This window comes from Pteropus vampyrus, unplaced genomic scaffold (genome assembly GCF_000151845.1).
Source record: "Pteropus vampyrus isolate Shadow unplaced genomic scaffold, Pvam_2.0 Scaffold82, whole genome shotgun sequence".
Taxonomy (NCBI): Eukaryota; Metazoa; Chordata; class Mammalia; order Chiroptera; family Pteropodidae; genus Pteropus; species Pteropus vampyrus.
The window spans coordinates 6,114,068-6,120,943 of NW_011888863.1; the positions used below are offsets into that span (position 1 = coordinate 6,114,068).

The window sequence follows — 6,876 nt, forward strand, 5'->3', positions numbered from 1 at the left end:
AAACTTATTAACCTTTTTGAGTTCAATTTCTTCACCTGTAAAATAATGTTGTAGTAAAGATCAAACAAGATAAGGCACAGTTAGCAAAATGTCTGGCACATAGCAAATAATTAATGCTACGAATATAATTTTATGTTCCTGTTTAGAAGATGCTTATTTCATAAGTGTACTGACTCCTCTCTCCTATCAAGTGGAGCTTGATTAGAGAAGCAGAAAGATAAATAATAGAATAAGGAACTTATTATAGGCATTAGACCTTAGACAATTATGGTAGCTGGTTGAAAAGTCTATACAAGCCTATTATTGCCTCTCTTTTGTGTAGGCCCTTAAGTCATCCAGCTGGCAATTAGGAAAGCTGGATGCGAAGCAAGGAAGAGCAAGAACTGGAATCCATAAGGAAAAACTAGAAACTACAGACAAACCATGATGTTGGGTGACCTGCAGAAGCTGGTGCCCTTCACCATGGTTCTACCCATGCACCTGGCCCCAGGACTAGGAAAAGCTGAAGAAGGAGATAAGGTATGTGCTTGAGGAAGTATGGACTGGGTACTTCTGTACTCCCACAATGTGAGCTAGCAGATCAGTGTCAATGTGTGCTCAGTACAACAATGCTTGGCACCCTGTACTGATTTTTAGTGTGAGAAAAATGACAGCTGTTTCACTTAGGACTTCTAAAACATGCTCATATTTTTTCCTGTGGTCAGTAGTAACTCAGAATCATGCAGGGAAAGAAATTCTGGGAAAGTTAGTTTGAACTTAGCTAAGCTGACGTAGTACAAAGCCATCATATTTTTGTATTGCTTATGATACTGCCTACATTAGTCTGAAACTGAAAGCTTGGAGGAAAAAACACCATAGCATTCAGATTTTTAAAGCCTGCTTCTTTTATTTTGAAATTTGGGGTGTTCAAATAGCAAAAAAAATTACCTTTACTGTTCTATTTAATGAATATGTAGTTAAGAAAACAAGAATTTATATTAAAACATGTAATTTCGAATGAATTATGTATCACTCCATACAGAAATTTGTTTGGCAAAGGACTGTCAAACTCTTGTGCAGATTTGGCTTCTGGGAGAGGTTGGGTCCAAGCAAATCTGAGTGGATAGTGACAGCATGTCCAGCATAATAGCCTCCTTGTTTGATCCTGAACTAGTATCCATCTATAGACAGCTTTAAATATGGATCATTTAAAGGAGTTTCAAAGAAGTCAGAATGAGGCAGGTGAAATTTCCAAATAAGCCCATGACAGTTTCGAGGTTTGCCTTCCATCCAGGAAGAACAGCGATGGGGTCTAGAGTGTTCCCACAATGGATAGAATATGTGCAGATGGAGAGGAGAAGCTTTTATAGGAAGTCAATTTAGAGGCATAAACATGCTAAGTAGGTATTTCCATTCAAGAATAAGGTTTGACAGAGACTCATGGACATGGACAATGGACTAGTGGTTACTAGAGGGGAAGGGGGGTTGGGGGAGGGTAGGGAGGGGAAACAAAAAAAAGTCAAGTAAATAAATAAATAAATAATATCTATTGGGGGTGAGGGGAAGAATAACATTTGAACAGCATCAGAGCCCATGCGGTTAAGTGCATATACTAAGACTAAGTCTGCAGACTGGCATCTATTGCCACTGCACCAAAACAAGATGTGTAGGCTTTTGCTATGGGGTCAAATGAGGGGGTATAATCAATGGATCTCTGATGTCCATTATATTGTTGTTACAACCCCTAGGGTTAGTCTTGATTTTCTACATACAAATAGAAAGAAAAGTTTATGACAATTAGGGAGTCCAAGGGTAGTGAATCTATTCAGGTGTATAAGGAATCAAAATATTTACTTAATTGTGTAAATCAAAATATTTACTTAACTGTGTATATTGACTGTGTGAGACAGATAAGCGGACTGCCCGCTGATGTCAATATTTACTAAGAGTATAAGCATAAGAAAATATTTAGGTTGCTCGCTTGCTATCTTGCTCACAACATGCAATGAGGTAATGCTCGCATGTGGTGGACAAGATAAGGGTGTATCCGAGGAACTGCATAAAGAGTAGGGCCAAGAGGACAGCAGCAGCACTTCATGCTCCAACACTGACCCAAACGAGACTATGTGTCAAGAGACCTGACTTGAGGCTGCAGCCAATGCCGAGGAGAATGACCACGGGGCCCCACTCTTAAGCTGAACCCAGACATCTAATTGTGAGTAATAAAGTGTTCATGTGCAACCGCAATCTTGAGTGGTCTGTATTCTTCCTCCGGTGTCTTTAGTTATAAGATCCAAGTCCTGTGCGAGGTTCTAGGGACACCTAGAGCCTAGTAGGTGATTGCCACGAAGGTCACTTACTTGGGACTAATTAATTAAATACAAGTAACAGGCCAGAACATTCTATTTGGACATCAGGGCAAGGACTCAGGTGTGTCGACTAGTTAAGATCATTTAAAGGGCACTCAGGCTTTTTACAAAGATGACCCCAAAAGCAAAGAAGGAAGCCCCTGCTTCTCCCAAAGCTGAAGCCAAAGTAAAGGCTTTGAAGGCAAAGAAAGCAGTGCTGACAGGCATCTACAGCCGAAAAAAAAAAAGAAGGAGGACGAGGAGGAGTAAGAGGAGGAGGAGGAGGAGGAGGAGGAGAAGAAGAAGAAGAAGATAACACATCACCCACTTTCCAATGGCCCAAGACACTGTAGCTTCTAAAGCCAGCCAAATATCCTCAGAAGAGCACCTTTGGGAGAAATGAGCTTGACCCCTATGCCATCATCAAGGTTCCCCTGACTACTGAGCCAGTCATGAAGAAGATAAAAGACAACAATACACTTGTGTGCATTGTGGATGTCAAAGCCAATTGGCACCAGACCACCAGATCAAATAGGCTGTGAAGAAGCTCTTTGACATTGATGTGGCCCACGTCAATACCCTGAGCAAGCCTGATGGAGAGAAGAAGGCATATGTTCGACTGGCTCCCAACTATGATGCTTTGGATGTTGCCAATAAAATTGGGATCCAGCTGGCTAATTCTAAATTGAATCCAAATGGCTAATTCTAAATATAAAATTTTTTCTCTATAAAAAAAAAAGGGTGGGGGGAGGGCAGCAAGTACAGAAAGTTAGAAATCTAATATCTACAATATCCTATGAGTCCAAAAACTCTTCTGAATTCTGTTTTGGTAATTAGCCAGATAAAGTCATAAAGTCATAAAGAGCTTCTAGTCTCAAAAAGGAGAGAGACTTTCCATTTTTGCATAAAGATGTTATGACCAACATAGTGCACTTTGATCTGACAAAAGTAGAGTTTATCCTTTGAGAAGTTATGTCCCTCATTTGCTAATGCTGTCAGCAAGTGGGGGAATCAATTATTTGAGACTTTGTATCTGGAGAGCTTGACAGAAGATTTACACATTACATAAGAGTTTCCCTGCCTCTGGGTCCCCTAAGGAGATGAATTAATTGATACAGATGAGAGAATCCATACTCTAAATTTCTAAAATGATTATAAATTTTTCAATGATTTAGAAAGTTCTTAGCTAGATTATGAAAACTTGATCTTGACCAAAGTATAAAGTTATAAGGCCAATAAGTTTGGTCATCATCCTCACCTATGTTATGACATGAAGAAATATTGTCCAATGACAGGGATATGTTTAGGAAAGGCAATAAGACCTTGGGAAGGTACAGGAGGAAGAGGGTGAGCAAAACAAGGGGAAGAGGAAGTCCAGTACATTTTAGCAGGAGTTATAGGTTGAAATTTGGCTGCGTAGGGATTAGTTTGTCAAAAATGTGTCCTTGGGAAAGAGAGGAATAGTTCTTGTGGATTGGTAGCCATTGTTTGTTTAATCAGGAGGAATTGAAAGATGATAGGAAAGGGCTATGTTCATGTGTCAGGAGGCAAGAGGAGGAACACCTGTGGGGACAAGGACTTGAGAGAACCACTGGAAAATTCTGTCTTTCAGCATCTCTCATGACATCCTCTATTACCTGAGATATCACCCCTGAGAATGAACAAACCTAACACAACCAGACTGAAGTACGGTCTTTAAAAACCATATTGGTAGAATTTATCTCCCTTGACCAAGAATCTGAACAGAATGAATTGATTAGTTAGTAGCTTTTTATATTTTACACTCAGTCTCCAAAACTCAAAGCTCTTAGCATCTGAATTGCTGGCCTATTTTCCTTTTTGAAGGCTAGATCCTGTGGCCAACTTCTAAGCATTTTGTTCTTTGTTTTTCAAATTAGCCTTGAATTTTGCTTTCCAGTTGGTAATTCGATTTACCAGATCTTTTTGACTGTGCAAATAAACACAACAATGCGATCACTTTACATAGATTGAGAAATTGATATCCATGTCAATGATAGGGAAAAATTAACTTGCTGGGTATTAATGAAAGAAAGGAACGTGGTAATACTTGTTATGTTGAAGTTATAGTTCAATCCAGCAGTCTATATCCTGGCAATCCTTCCAATACTTGTAGGTTGTTCACAAGTGACAAAAATTGGAAACGAAGTAAATTTCAATTGGATAAGGATGGATTTTAAGTAATTATTAAAAGTGACTTAGAGCTATTTTCATGACCTGGAGAGATTTCTACGGCCTATTGAATAAAGCAAGAATCAGGGGAGTGTGTACCATATGCTATTTAATAAAATGGTGACTAACATCTCTCTATATTCATATTTATTAACATGGTTAAATGAGCATGTTAATAAATATGAAAAGTAAGAATAAACCACCAATTACCCCTCACTCATGAAATACACCTGGGTGAGGGGTAATTGGTAGTTTATCCTTATACCAAAACAGACTTCTTGATTGTTATATAGTAAGTCTTGAAATCAGGTTGTGAAAGTCCTTCAACTGTTCTTCTTCAGGAATGTTTTTGCTGTCCTTGGTGTTACTGAACCCAGGTTCACGTGTCAACGCTTTGAAAAGCCAAAACTCAAAGTGTCAAGAATTCGAAGTTAGAAAAAGCTTATTGATTGAGAAGCCTCCAACTGAGAAGCTAGGAGACCTACCAGTGCTCCGAATCCATCTTGCTCACTGGTTAAGGGTTTTTAAGGAGTTAGGGGAAACAGGCATACAGAAGTACTAATGGGACAAGGTTTAATTGGAGGACCTTGAGATTTGGCCATTTATGGTAAAAGACATTAACACTGGATCTTCCTGGACAATGGACCCTTCTGAAAGGGTTCCATTGTTCAAGTTCCAGTTATGATCCAGTCCTTTAGTTCTATGTGTATGTTGGGGTGGGGAGGGGAGGGAGGAGATATAAAACTTGTTTTAGATGCAGCTGGAGGTCAAAGTTTTCTCCTCTGTGCATGCTTTGACTGTATGAAATGCAGTTTTGGTCTGTTATCCCTGTAAAGGAACTCAGTATCTTGTTAAACAGGACGGGACCTTTTTGAGCTGGTTCTGTGGTTGTATTGGTCTTTTATATTTCTAGGTTCAAGTCTCCAATTATCCCCTTCTTGTCAAATCCAAAGAGTATTTTCAAGTTTACGCTTACTTGATCTTTAACAGGACTGAACTGTTTTCACTCATGTGAATTGTTCTCTTTCCTTGCCTTCTGTGATATTATTCTTTTACTTTTTCTTCTGTTTTTCTGGCTATTTCCTTGTCTCTTTAAGGCTTGCCCTTCTTCCTTGCCATTAAACATTGGAGTTTTTCAAGACTTGTTCATGAAAAAGACCTCTTGTCTCTTGACTCATTCTACACTTTACATGAACTAATACTTTCATGTTCAGAGATTTAATCAACTTTTAAAAGATAAAAATGTACTTCTCTCTCAGTAGTAGTCTAGCTGCTCCAGGCAGGAGGAGAGCTCTTCTTTACAGATCTTTCCGTATTCTTTGCATTTTGTTCTTTAAACATCACCTTGGGCAGATGTTATAACTTGGCGTCCATTACATTAGTTTCCCATTGTTGATGAAGGGGATCAAAGTTTTGCCACTCTGAAGCTGCCTTTTGGGAATATTGATTTTAAGCTGGTTATTAAGAAACAAAAGAATCTTTGACCTTGCTCCCTTTCCTGCCCCAGTGATTCAGACAGAAAAACCTGTTTCAGAAAGAAAATCTTAGGATGTTTGCCATAGGCTAATTTGAATTAAGTATGGTAAATAAGAGGGCTTCTCGCAGGGGCCTGTTAGCTAGATACCCTCTGTGTTCCATTGTTTCTGAGTTGCTTGGAAAGAATTTGCCTGCCATGTGTGTTCTGCTCTTCCTCAATTACCTGTAAATCACCCATTCTCACTTCTGAAATCCGATAACCTGCCCCCCACACCACACCTTTCTCCTTTTTCTAAAATGTCATATAGAACCAATATTGCCTCATTGTCTTATATGAATTCCCCATGCGCATGTATTAAAATTTTGATTTTATCCTGTTAATCTATTTCTGTTAATTTGATTATTAGCCCAGCTAAAAGAATTAAGAAGGTGAGAGGAAAAGTATTAATTTTTTAGCCCCTACACTGACATAATGTCACTATAAACTGAGCTGCTTAAACAACATTTACTTATTATCTCACGGAGTTCACTTCCAAGCTCATTCAAGTTGCTGGCAGAATGAATCTCCTTATGCTTTCCCCATGGCCCCCTCCACAGTCAGCCCAGCTCCACTGAGTTAAACCCTTCTCATGCTTTCAATCTCAGACTTGCCCCTCTGCCACATCTCTCTGGCCTCCTCTCCTACCTTGCTCTTCTGCTTTTAAGAGCTCATATGATTACACTGAGCTGGGCCCACCTAGATAATCCAGGCTAATCTGTCAGCTGATTAGTATTCTTAGTTATATCTGAGAAGTCCCTTTAGTATGTAAGTAACATAACCACGGAGTAACACAGGAGGTGAAGGTCACAGGAGCCAAAATGCTGCCTACTACATCCATGTATA

General features: G+C 39.2%; 1 pseudogene; it reads left to right on the forward strand.

Annotated features, from left to right (window-relative positions):
- The first annotated feature begins 2,460 nt into the window (after positions 1-2,460).
- LOC105294121 lies at positions 2,461-3,030 on the forward strand (annotated as a pseudogene).
- Positions 3,031-6,876: the final 3,846 nt, after the last annotated feature.